Source organism: Ambystoma mexicanum, chromosome 10 (genome assembly GCF_040938575.1).
Source record: "Ambystoma mexicanum isolate Mex_15411 chromosome 10, UKY_AmexF1_1, whole genome shotgun sequence".
Classification (NCBI taxonomy): Eukaryota; Metazoa; Chordata; class Amphibia; order Caudata; family Ambystomatidae; genus Ambystoma; species Ambystoma mexicanum.
In genome coordinates, this window is record NC_090932.1 from 1,133,000,217 (window position 1) to 1,133,012,818 (window position 12,602).

Below are 12,602 nucleotides of genomic sequence, written 5' to 3' on the forward strand. Positions count from 1 at the left end.
TTTCTGCTCTGGTGAGGTTTGGGATTCAAACGTTTATAGATTTTAATGGCACTAGGACATTTCAAATGGACGCCACCTGGAATTTCTCCACCCCAAATGGATATCACCCTGCACTCATTTTTTCTGATAAACTAAAAATGCAATATAAAGTGTAAAAGCAATTGAAAATGGTAGCAAAAGAAAGGAATGTTGCAAATATAAAGACATCAAGAATAACAAGCAGGAGGAAAAAAAAAATCATTGTTTAATGACATGTTGATTCAAAACCCAGGATATAACTGACACTCTGCACTCATCTTGACTCTTGAATTGAAAAAGGTGTATTAATGGTGTACAAGGAACTTGGCTGCACACGTCTACACAGGTATGTGTTTAATAATATCTATCCCGCTTTGTGGCCACTGCTCGTCATTGCATTTTCAGACTTTGGAAAAAAGAACTTTGTTAGAGAAATAGGTTTACAAAGATGTTTGTTGTTGTCATGGAAACGTTTTGACTACACATTTGTTTTCTAAATAACAGCCAATAGTGGCATGCCTTGTTTCTACTCCTTTTCCTGTATTGGCACATCAGTTTATACAGATACAGGGAGGTTAACAGGATTACAAAAGCAAGTCCCAGTGGAAAAATGTGTTATTATCTATTAAAACATATCTCAGCCTGTCGATGTGTATTTCCTAAAATTACCATATTCTGGAATATTCATGTGCTGCTCTCACCATTGTTATATATCACTTTACAAAGACGATCCTTAAGAAACCTAGAACATTAAGTTAGATATTAATCAATAGATCATCAAGTTCCACATGATAGAGTTGCTTTAATCCTGAAATGTGCTGAAATATTGAATAGGCTGGCATTTCCACACAACTTCCAAAGTACAAAAAAATATTTAGATTTTTCCCCAACTAATCAATACTAAAGGAGCACTTAGGAAACTAGATGTACTGAACAAGTGCCTCGATGAAATGCTAAATTTCACAAAATCTCTAGATTAATAGCATACATACTTCTGTGAACAAGTTCTTCAAAAGTTAGATTTGCCTCTTTTGGTCTAATATTGATCATACTCAAGGAAGGACTTTGGCATAGAAATATATTAACCAAAAATATTACTAAAAACATGTCATAAAATACAGTTGTTTTACACACTGACATCACTAATAAATCAATGTCTTTGTAAGAAAGGGTACAATGAGATGAAGTTTGCGATCAGAGACTTTAAGATGCACCTGGCATGGTTGGGTGTTCACATTTTACATTCATGTTTAGAGGTTCAGAGCACATGGTAGTACAAATTACATTTGTTGCAATTTTTCAATCAGTGACAAAGCATACACTTTTGCAAAAAAGAAAAACAATCAATTGAACACATCCAAATTGTGCGGAAATTGATTGAAATCAAACTAGTGGCATTTTTTATTCAAAGAGGCAATTTGGGGAGGTCTTCATTACTATCACCACGGTTCTGTCTCCTCCTGAGTTGCAGTTGTAACTGAAGCTTGTTTGTGAAGATCTGCTTCCAGCCTCGGTCTTTTGTCAGTTCCCTCATCGCCGGAGTAATGGTATCATACAAATTCTCAACAATTTTCTCCCACAGCTGTTCAGAGTTGCACATCTTTTCAAAGGTGTGTGAAGTTCTGCGAAAGTCGTGCAATAGCTTTAAGATCCAGGTGGGCGATAATCTGCAAAAGGAGCGATTTGGGAAGTCGTTCAAGGAAGTCAAAGTTGCCTCGACACAAATTGATCATATATTTCAGGATAGTTCTGCCAAACACTATGGCAACCTGAGCTTGAAGTGTTGAATCATCCAGGAAGTCCTGATGGGATTCTCTAAACTCTCCTGGTCTAGCATCGCGAAATTCACTTCGGAGAGAGATTTTCCACCATCTCAAAATCACCTCTTGTTGAGTAATGAGCACCTGGTAGAAATCCTTACTGGGTGCCGGTGCTTGTCCGTTCGTTTCAAACAATCTCTGGCAGCCAGGATGCCATTTTTGGATGCTGAAGTCGGTTGCCGGGGTAACCAGGAAGAGGCGGGGCTTAAAGGTCACCAAGCCGGAAAAACCGACACGGACCAATTTCAATGTTCGTTTTGCTGTGTCGCTGAGGAGAACGTAGCAGTGGCAACAGACCCACAGAACCGATTTTGGTGTAAATTTAATAAATGTATATTTTATATAACTATGTGTAAGTGCTTCTTTGTTGTGCCTGTCTAAGATTCAGAGTACTTACCTATAGCTCACATCTTCCTCTAAAGATATGCCTGACTGCTCTGCCACACTACCAAAGTCCTGAGCTAGTACAGACTGATAACAAGAGTTGTGGATGTACAAACCACTGGGATAGCTTACTAAAATCTTACTGCCAGTAGTACTTTAGGAAAACTCTCATAACAAGGCGGATACGAAATCTCTCTTTGGCACTCCACATACTATAAGGTTTTAGGAGAGATACTAAACTGTAGTTACTCTAGGATATAGAAAAGAATCTCAAGGGAGGACCCAAAGGGTCCCCGGTAACACTGCCCATAACTAGTTGTGTGCTGAATAGGTATCTATGCCTTAAAAGAGATATGGGGGAAGGTAGACTCCATATGGCAGTAAAATACAAAGGAAAGAGTCCCAAAAGACATATCCCATAAGAACGAATGAGTGGAAAAAGGCTCCACTCATTTATGATTAAATAAAAAGGTCTGGAAGTCCAGCAAAAAGTGCTGAGTGTCTCACCAGAAGAGGGGATAAAGCATAAAAATGATAAATCTCCCTAACAGCCACCGTTTCCTGAACATTAAGAGAAAACACATTTGAATAATGGGACACCCAGTCTGCTTCTGATACTGAGTTAATTTGCAATTTAGTGTCATGTATATCTAAGTCATTTTCGTGGCCTCTTGCCCTTACCAGCTTGCTCGGGCAGTGTATGGGCCACATTGCGGGGGTGTGGGGGGGGGGGGTGTCGCACTGGGCTTGCATGCCCCTCCATGTAAGTTCAGAATCCTAACCCGGCATGTGTTGCAGGTTGAGGAGCATGCAACACATGATGGCGTGCATAGATTGGGCAAAGGCCGATATGCCCTCTGTGTGCTCCCCCTCATTCACTGGCCCACAGCTGTGATTTCGACAGTCGCCATGGACAACTGCTGGCACTGGCGCTCCAATGACCTCGCAAGTCCTGCACACTGTCCCGTATGGCCTGCAGATGCTGCACCTGCATCTCTGGCAGGTTTTCAATGGTGACCCGACGGCTTCCCCCAGATTGCTTGGACTATGGAGAGGGCCATGGCTGAAGCAGGGGGACATGAAGCCACAGTAATCTACATTAGGTGTACCACTGCCATCACTCACTGTATCCAGGTCACCCAGGTGATGGGAATGGCTGTCTGCCTCAGGTGACAAGGGTTGTTATGGGGGCAGATGGGTGGGTGCAGGTGTTGTACAATGTCCGACACTGACTGGATGTTACTCCTCAGGGATCACCACAGGGGCCAGGTGTGATGGTCGCAGCTGCCGAGGGTTTCTCCATCAGGTATGTGCCATCTGTGCTATGTGCAGTGCTGGTGGAAGGGCCACTAGGCAGACTTGTGGGGACGGGGACACTGTCACCACGTGGCATGGCTGACATGGTGCTGCTGTGCTTCGGCCCTGGTGCCTCGCTCCTGCTCTTCTGCCTGCTTTTGCCATAGCTGGCCTGTGCAGAGCGATGGTTGGTGTGCTGCCACCAGTGGAGTTCTTCTGGAAGTGGAAGACTTTGAACCCGTTGGGTGGATAATGACATGCTGTCAGTCATCATGTACACTAGTACATGGGCTAGCGCGATACTCATGAACATGATGAATGGTCCAGACATTTTGTTTGTTGGGCAGGATTGTTTGCAGGCCAATGAGTGCAGCTCATGCAAGGTGGGGATAGTGTCTGCTTAGGGTGTACTCGGCACATGCATGGGCTCTTGCCTATTGGAATACCAATATGGCGACCCAGGGGGTTCTCTTTGCAAATTGGATTTTCAAAGCACACATGGGAGCTTCTCATGGTTGCATGGCTTTACATGCACACTTCCCCTAAGGTGCATGTGTATTTAAACAGTATCCCATCTTCCCTTGCACATGCATGTAATCACAATGCCTTTGTAGAGATTGCCATTTGGTTGCCCGTTCCCCTGACCATTGGGTCCATCTATGCTGGGAGACACATGCTATTGCACTGTGCATTCTCATGGAAGAGGGAATTTAAAGACTCACCAGCATCTCCTTGGCTGCTTGCTCCCACTTCAGCACTGCTAACGCTCTCCATCGATTCCATGTGGAGGATGCTGCTGGCTTTTTCCTCCCCGGGTGTCAGGACGAGTATTCAACAGTGCCGCCTCCTGTGGCAGAAGTCTCAACTGTGGTTGGCAATGAAGCTGCGGAAACTTTGCCCTGTACTTGTTCCATCTTTTACAGCAGTCCTCGCTGCCACAATCCCGGATGCTGGCCCAGCTAGGAGCATTTGTTAGTCAGCCATATCTTGCATTTAGCTCATTTGTGTTGGTCACCCGGATCTCGCACTCAGCCCTCTGGTGTTGGTCCTTTTCACACTTAGACCATTTATACAAGAGAGACATATTTGCTTTTTTCCCTAATTCTGTGAGCTAGCCAGTTTGCATTTCCTCTATTTGTGAGTCTTTTTTCACACTTAGACCATTTGTATGAGATAGCATTATTTAGCTGCTTTTCCCCTAATTCTGTGAGCTAGTCATATTTTGGATCCCTCCACCCCCCCCCCCCGACTGGGTGTGGTAGTCATTTGCACCTTTTATTCCTGATTATGAGTAATATTTAGCATTCCCCCTAGTTGTGTGAGATAGCCAACGTTTCATATAGCATAATTGTATGACAAAGCCAGATCTTGCTTTTCCTTAATTATGTTAGGTAGTCATATTTCACGTTTCACTTAATTGTGACAGATAGCCTCTTTCACATCCGGACTCGTTGTTTGAAATAGTTATAAGCTACCTTTCACCTATGGTGTGAGATGGTCGGGTTTTGCTTTTATAAGTAAATATGTAGGGTAGTCGCAGTCTGAATCTGGCCAATTATCTTAGCGGGTAAGGCAGCCAAAGCTTGCAACTAGGAACAAGGTAACCTAAAACGTAAATGTGGCCAACCTGTCCAAGACAGCCAATGTTTTTTATTTAATCTAAGCCTGCAAGGCAGCCAAAACCTGCATCAGGCAATTGTCTAAGGTAGCCACTGCTAGCAGCTGGCCACTGGCCTAAGGTAGACAAAGTTTGCAATTAGCCAAAGGGGGTTAAGGTAACCAAAATCTGCTTTCGGCAAAGTTGGCTAAATGTAAGCTTTGGTTACCTTACCCACGTGGGCCAAATACAAACTTTGGCTCCCTCAGACATCTGTTTAAGATAACAAGAGTTCTGCATCTGACCTAAGGGTGCAGGGTGGCCTAACATCTGACATCTGGTAAATTATATAGGTTAGCCAAAGCTTTGAACTGCTCAAGTGTATAGGGTAGCTAGATTTTGTATTTGGCATAAGTGTGCGCAGTAGCCAAAGTCTGCATTCAAACCACTTGCCGAGGGGGGGCCAAACTTCCACTATTGTCCGGGGTGTGTAGGGTGGCCTAGGTTTGCATTTGACCTAGTAGTCTAAGGTGCCAAAGGTTTTGCATCCAACCCTGGGATAAAGTGACCCATACTTTCCAACAAACCCTAGAGAGCGGGTCTTGCCAGCTCCGCATCTGGCCCAAACACCATGGCCTTCTGTAACCCAATGTCTCTTCTGGGCATCATACTTACAGATATAGCGACCGTGTAGTACCCCCACCTCCCGACCACCCGCAAGGGTAGCCACCCTGCGATTCATGACCCTCCGACCAGCTCGGCCACACTAGACGTTCTCCTCCCCTTCACCCTACAGGTAGTATTATCCTCCCCTAAGCATGATATAACCAGAGGGCCTTCCACTGAAAGCCAGCTGCCCCCAACCAATTCCCACTCACAACTCCCCCAACAGCAACTACAGACATCACTAAGAAAACTACAATTTCAAAGGGGCCCGCAAACCAAACAAGCACGGAGGAAACAACAAAAATTCTAACCGACGTCACAGGAGGGCTAACGGCTGGGTGATCCAAAACAATAACAAGAACCCAACCAAAGAACCGAAAGAAAGAAAAGGAAAACAGGAAAACACAATAAATCAAGGTAGGAGTCTCACAGACACAACCACAACTACCACACGTGGTTCAAAAGGATAAGACCACACCAATAAAGAGATAAACCTGGAATCCCAGGAAGGAAATCACAACAGTGAACTAAAACACACCCGGACACCAAAAAGAAAACCCAAGGAGCGGCACAAGAAAAACCCTAAATCAGCAAGGAGCGCCTTAGTGCAAAACCAAAGAACTCACTATTATAAAATATCAAACCTCAGAATCACGGGAAGCCATTCACATCCGTGAGACAGCCCAAGCTCCCATGTATTCAAGGGAAAACCACTTAAAGAATTAGAAGCACAGAAGATGCCGTGCCAGCGGAGAGGATGACGTGCGAGAAACCACAGAGAAAGAATGAGCGTAATGCAATCAAATCAGGCCACCATGCTCACGAGCCAGACAGAATAAAAGAACCACCCCGGAAACAAGGCAAAAATCACTGTATCCAAAGCCTTACCTCGCAATGGACCACTCGCCAGAACAGCAACCAACTACCAGAAAATGAGACACTCAGCAGGCTATTGGAACTCCAAAGGGAAAAGGCTGAAACAAACAGAAGGAGAACGATGGGAAACAATACCCTCACTCCTAATATCATTAAAACCCCAAGGGAACCACTAGCAACACCAACCTGAAACAGAAGAGGACCCAGAACAAGACGTGAACCCAATACAAAACCTAACCAACCTACTTAATGACAAACCAGATCTAACAGTACACAGCCTACATCATGAGGATAAGAATAAGCGTTATCAAAATGACCACCTAAAGACAAAAGCAAGAACAAAACAGGCCACTATAAGGATAAAAATACACTGAAACCTAATCAACACCAGATCTATGTCCAAACACAGAACAGATATCTATCTACCTATTCGTCACAGAAACCTGGCTAGCTGAAAACTACAAAGCCATATGCACAGCTGTGTACCTGACAATTTCAAATGCATACAGGCAAATAGAAATGGAAAAAAAGGAGGACAACGACTTGCAGTAGCTTACAAAGAACATCTAAAAATAAAAACACCCGACTCAGTGAACATCGCGAACTGTGAATCCCTCAACCTCAGACCCACAAACAAACCTCACATTTATACTCATCTATATACTGCGAACCTACCACGCAACCTTCATAGACACCTAATGTTAGGGAGAATTCTCTGTAAAGGCTAATTTCCCAAACCTAGCGAGTCCCCCAGCAGCTTTGCTGGATTTTTTGGGGTTTATTTTTTTTCTCTCCTGCTAAGAGCGAGACTCTTTTCCTCCCACTCTTAGACATGGTTTGAGGTGTTCCTTTGACTTTGTATGTGTTCTATGGGCTATGGGGTCCTTTACCCCATAGGGCTTCATGTGTTTTTGGTATGTGGGTTACACAGCACCCTCCGTGCCGTAACCCAGGGGTGTCGTAGCGACCCCCAAACATAGACTCCATACCCTGGGACTGACTACTGTCTCCCAGGGCATGTAAAGTAACCATTGGCTTTACTAGTCTCAAATTGTGAACAGAACCAGTACAAACCATCCTATTGTTGACGTACTGGTCGGGGCAATTTGATTGCCCCGGGGTCTGTTGTTCGAGGGGGCACTGTCCAGTCCCCCCGACCAAGTTTTGGCTGGTGGCAGTGGATACTACTTTTTATATTCGACCGCAAATATATTCCTATGGGTTTTTCCCATTGTTCGAGGCTACCACTTTTTAATATAGCCTCGAACATACCGCCGGTGGTGTCCAGTCAACTCGTCGAAAAAAAACTGGTCGACGCAATTTGGTCGAAAACCAAATGGTCGAATTTTTTTTTTATTTATATATTTATTTTTCGGGTTTTCGTTTAGTTAAAAAAGGGGTGTTTAGAGAAAAAAAGGGGGTTGGGGGGGACCCCCTCCCCCCCCCAAAAAAAAAAAGGGTTAAAATAAAAAAATAAAAAAATTCGACCATTTGGTTTTCGACCAAATTGGTTCGACCATTTGTCTGGTCGACCAATTTTTTTCGACCAAATGTCTGGTGTTAGGTAAGATTTCCACAGGGCTGGTAAATCTTCCTTGCCTGGTTCAACTCCAGAACTTTTTGCTTTTCTAGTGAGATATTTTCCATGAATACCTCAGTGAGTGGGAACCTTTTTCCACACTCACCTGTCTTTAACTCTTTTTATGGGTGTCATTTAAGACTCTCCATAGTGTCTTTTTAAAGTTATCATGTCTAACAACTTATTGGCAGTAAGTGCCTGTTGTTGCTGGGTTGCCCTAGGGGCTCCCCATTTAACTTTCTTGTGCTAACCTTGAGTGAACTACAGTTCCCAAGGGTAGAAAGGATCTTTGGATCCCTTTTACATTTACTTCTGTGAAACCAGCACACCCCACCTTATGTGGAGTGCTGGGGAGATACAATGTATCCCCTTTCACATTTAAACTGTAACAATTATGTTACAGTGACAAGCTTACCTTTAATGGCTGGTGGCAGTGATACCTTTTACTAATTTGGTGCACCTTTACCGCGTGCTGTAATCACAGCTGCAGTAAAGGCACCTAAGGGTGCTCATTTTTACCAAAATGGCCCCTGTCTTCTTTTTCTGCCATTTTAGTGTTTCTTGTCGTTTCTTGTTCCTTCCCCTGACATCCAGGGCGGGAAAATCCTTTGTTTGAGTTTTGTCTTCGGCGGGAGTCCCCTGGACACCCCGCCCAGGCTCCAGTCAGTCTGCAAGAACAGGAAGTGGGGGAGGGGTCCCAAACTTCCCCCTCCTTTGTCTTAGGTCTTCCTTCAACTGGGCCAAATCCCAGTGGGGGGTTGGCTGTCCTGATTGGACAGCCAAACGCCCCTTTCTTGTAAAATGCGGGGAGAGAATGCAGAGGTTGTGTTGCAGTTCCTGATAAATACTGGAAACCTGGAAGCTGAAGTCATGTCGACCACTGGAACTGAAAACCGAAGAGGATGACGAAGGAAAAGCGGCGGGAATGATTTCCAGCGGCCGGAAAACCTGCTTTGTAACCGGAGCCTGCTGCAGCCCTTCCTTCCGATCGACCTGGGGTCTCCGAAAACGACGACCCGAACCCAGAGCCTGGTGAGACCCACTAGACTCAAGACGACCTGCATTTTGAGCCATCCCACGGGTTCCTGCGACCCTGCGTTCTTGCAATACCCCAATACCCTGGGACCTCCTGCCACTGTGCGGTGCACGGTCTTCCGAATTCCGAATCTCGCTGAAACTTCGTGGGCATCTTGGTCTATCTCCAGAGACACGAATCGAGTCCAAAAAGTCCCCTCACAAGAGTGCTGGACCTTTTAAACGACGAGAATTCAACCGCGATTTTCTGTCTTCATCTGTGCTCCTTGAAAAGGCGCCAAACCCGCAGAACCGCATTCAGCCGCGAGAGAAATCTTGCCTAGAGCCTTCTTCATCGATCCCTGCTGCAAAGTCCCTTCTGAGGTCTTGTGTTCAGTCTCCAGGACAAGGAATCCAGTGACCGGGTATTTGGCTGCAGTCCCTGAAGTTCTCCTGCTGCAATCTCTTCTTCATTGCTGAGGTACTGTGTTGGCTTGGGTATATACTTACCTTAAGCCTGTTGGGATTTCTGTGTAGTCCTGGGGTGTTTTCTGTGATTGGGAGGTCCCTCGTCCAGTACACCCAGTCCCACTGCTAGAATCCTGCTGGGGTGTCTTCTGTGAAGCCCCTGGACCCTCTTCTAACCCTAGAAGTAAAGTACTCACTTGTTTGCCCAGTTTACCTAAGGAAACTCTGGCTTTTGCTACTAAAGAACTTATTCTAACACTGCCTGTTGGTCACTAGTCCTAGTGACCCCCCTTCTGCCACTGAACACTCATGCTCTAAGGGAAAAGACTTTGAAGGGATTGGGACTTCTGCCTAGAAAAGAAATCAAGTGTTTTTACTTACTTGTAAAGAGTTGGTTGGTAACTTTAATTCTAAGAGTGAACAATTACAAAAGTTCTTACTGATCTTGGATGTGTGATGCACTATTCTTAAAAGTATGGTTAACATCTTTCCTTCCTTAGCCACTGTTTTGCCAGTCTAAAGAAAGTAGATGTGAAGGTATTTTACTTTCCTGTGATTAGGTTGTGCCTCTTTACAAAAGTAATGTGTTGGTATCACCAGGTTAGTCCTGCTAGGATAACTGTATGAGTGTCCCCCAACTGGGTCTTGCTTCCCCTGACTTGCTGCTAGCCTGTCTTTAATAAGTCTACAATAGGTTGTTGCCTACCTAGAATATCTATTCTGTAAAGTGTGACATTGGGTTTTACTTTCCCCTTCATTGTGAAGTTAAAGTAAGTGGGTTTTACTTACCTTGTGTTAGCTGTGTGCCATCCAAAACAAGTTACAAGAGTTATTGCTTATCTCCATCTGGGGTTCCCTGATTTCCAAAGCATCTGTAATTGTATATTACATCCATTAGGTTTTGCTCACCTGGTATAACTGTGTGTTATGACAAAAGTAGCTATAGGTTTTTACTGCACCTAGAATAAGTGTTTCACTATTCACCAAAAGTATATTGTCCAGTTGACTGTTTATGTGATTTGTTACAAGAGTCACTGTACAACTGGAAGGGCCTACTGTCCTTGTATTACCAAAAGTAATCTAAAAATAACCATTGGTCTTTTACTCCCAAAGAATAGGCTTGGCCTATACTAAATGTGTATAACAAGGTTTTGACTTCCCTAGAACTACTGTTAGGTGTTCCAAATAAGGTCTATACTTGGGTCTGTGTACTTTCAAGTATAGTGTTGTGTTTTATATTGTGATTTCATATAATGTTTCAGTATTTACTTAACCCCTAGATTTATCTGGGCCTACTTGTATTTAAATAAATCCTTTATTTTTATAATACATAGTGTTTCAGTGTTTCTTTGGATCATTTGTATTACAATTTTCACTTGTACTGTATCTACTGCCCTCTCTCCCTCCTAAGATAAGCCTGGCTGCTCTGCCTACGCTACCATGTACTCAGGTGGTACAGTCTTATACTAAGAGTGGAGTCTTGTACTGCCTCAGTTGAATGGTTTTACTAGGCCCTTAACTGGACTTCAGAAAAACTGTCCTAACATCTGGCAACCCCGCCGGTTTATTAAATTAATATAAATTCACTGGTTGGTCATTTTTGCCGAAACTTGGTTCCAAAATGGCGTTTGTGCTGCTTCTGTGACTCCAACCCAAGTTGAGCCCTTTGTTCCACTTTTTGGCGGGCTTCTCCACTCTGGGTACCACAGGGGCTGTGGGAGGGGGGTTTAGGCACCCTGGACTGAGTTGCCTCGGCAACTCAAGTCGCACTCTTGTGTGATTGGCCCAAGTGGTGAGCCGCCCGGCTCACCACTTAGCCTGTTTGATTGACAGCTAGGCTGAATGAATTGGGGTTTTCTGCATAAAAGCAGGGATTTGGGGACTGGAACTTCAGACGTCGCCACAGGACCTAAAGAATCCGAGGAGGGAGAAGCCGAGCCGACCTGCAACGACGACACCACCGGTGGAGCCCTGCTGAACCGTCTCACCACTTTTCCCGACGACAGAGGAGATCTCCAGTCCGGAGAGTCTTCTTCCTTTGACTGGTGGGGATAACCAGTTGCCCGTCTTTTCGCCTTCCTGGACCATCTCGTGGCCGCCTTGCCCGTGCCAAGCACCCCGGCAACCGGAATACCACGGTTTACCACTACCGCGAAGAAAAGGGTGGTACCTTGTAACCGGGAACTCCACAGCTGGTTTCTTCCCTGGCAGCGCAACGACCTTCAGCTTTCCTCCATGTCGAGACCTCCTCTTCCTCTGGACGTAACACCGACTTGCACCCGCTGCCAGGAACAACTGCCCCTGCTGGAGCGTTCTTCCCACTTTCAGGTACTGTGTCCAGCCTGGCTTACCTTGCAACAGATCGTTCGGGGTGACAGTAAATCCTTGACTGTCTAACCTGGGTTAGCCTGGGACCTGTTAACTAACTTTCCCTGATTTGATCTCAATCTTTTGTCAACTTTCTACAAAGACTCTTTGGGCTTAACCCCACTGTGTGATCCTGGACACATTTCGCTTGCTCTCTCTAAGAGTGGGCCTGGCATTTGAACTTCCTTGCTCTCCAGTAGACTTTGCTTAACCTGCCTCACTGTGGTTCTTGAAAAGTATTGACATGTGTGCGCTTTCATAACTCTGCTATTTTCCCTCCCTTTTTAATAAATTAGAGTGCCATCTTATGTTAAGCGATCACCTCTGTCTGAAAAAAAGTGGTGTTTCTCATTAAGACTTGTCTAATAAGTAATTAGGGATATATGGGATACATTACTCACCGTAATCGTATTTCTGATGCTTGTATCTGCTTAGATTCACATGCTGTGCATAGGCCGACATCTAGTGGAAGCTGCGGAGTATTACAGTTTGTTTTTCGAAACTCGAAAATGGGCGT

At 44.8% G+C, this 12,602-nt stretch overlaps 1 protein-coding gene and 1 pseudogene across 1 annotated transcript in view; both read right to left on the reverse strand.

Annotated features, from left to right (window-relative positions):
* The window catches only part of USP39 (ubiquitin specific peptidase 39), a 660,051-nt gene that overhangs the window by 104,831 nt on the left and 542,618 nt on the right, over positions 1-12,602 (reverse strand). The window lies entirely within an intron of this gene.
* Positions 1,205-1,995, reverse strand: LOC138493294 (F-box only protein 36 pseudogene; annotated as a pseudogene).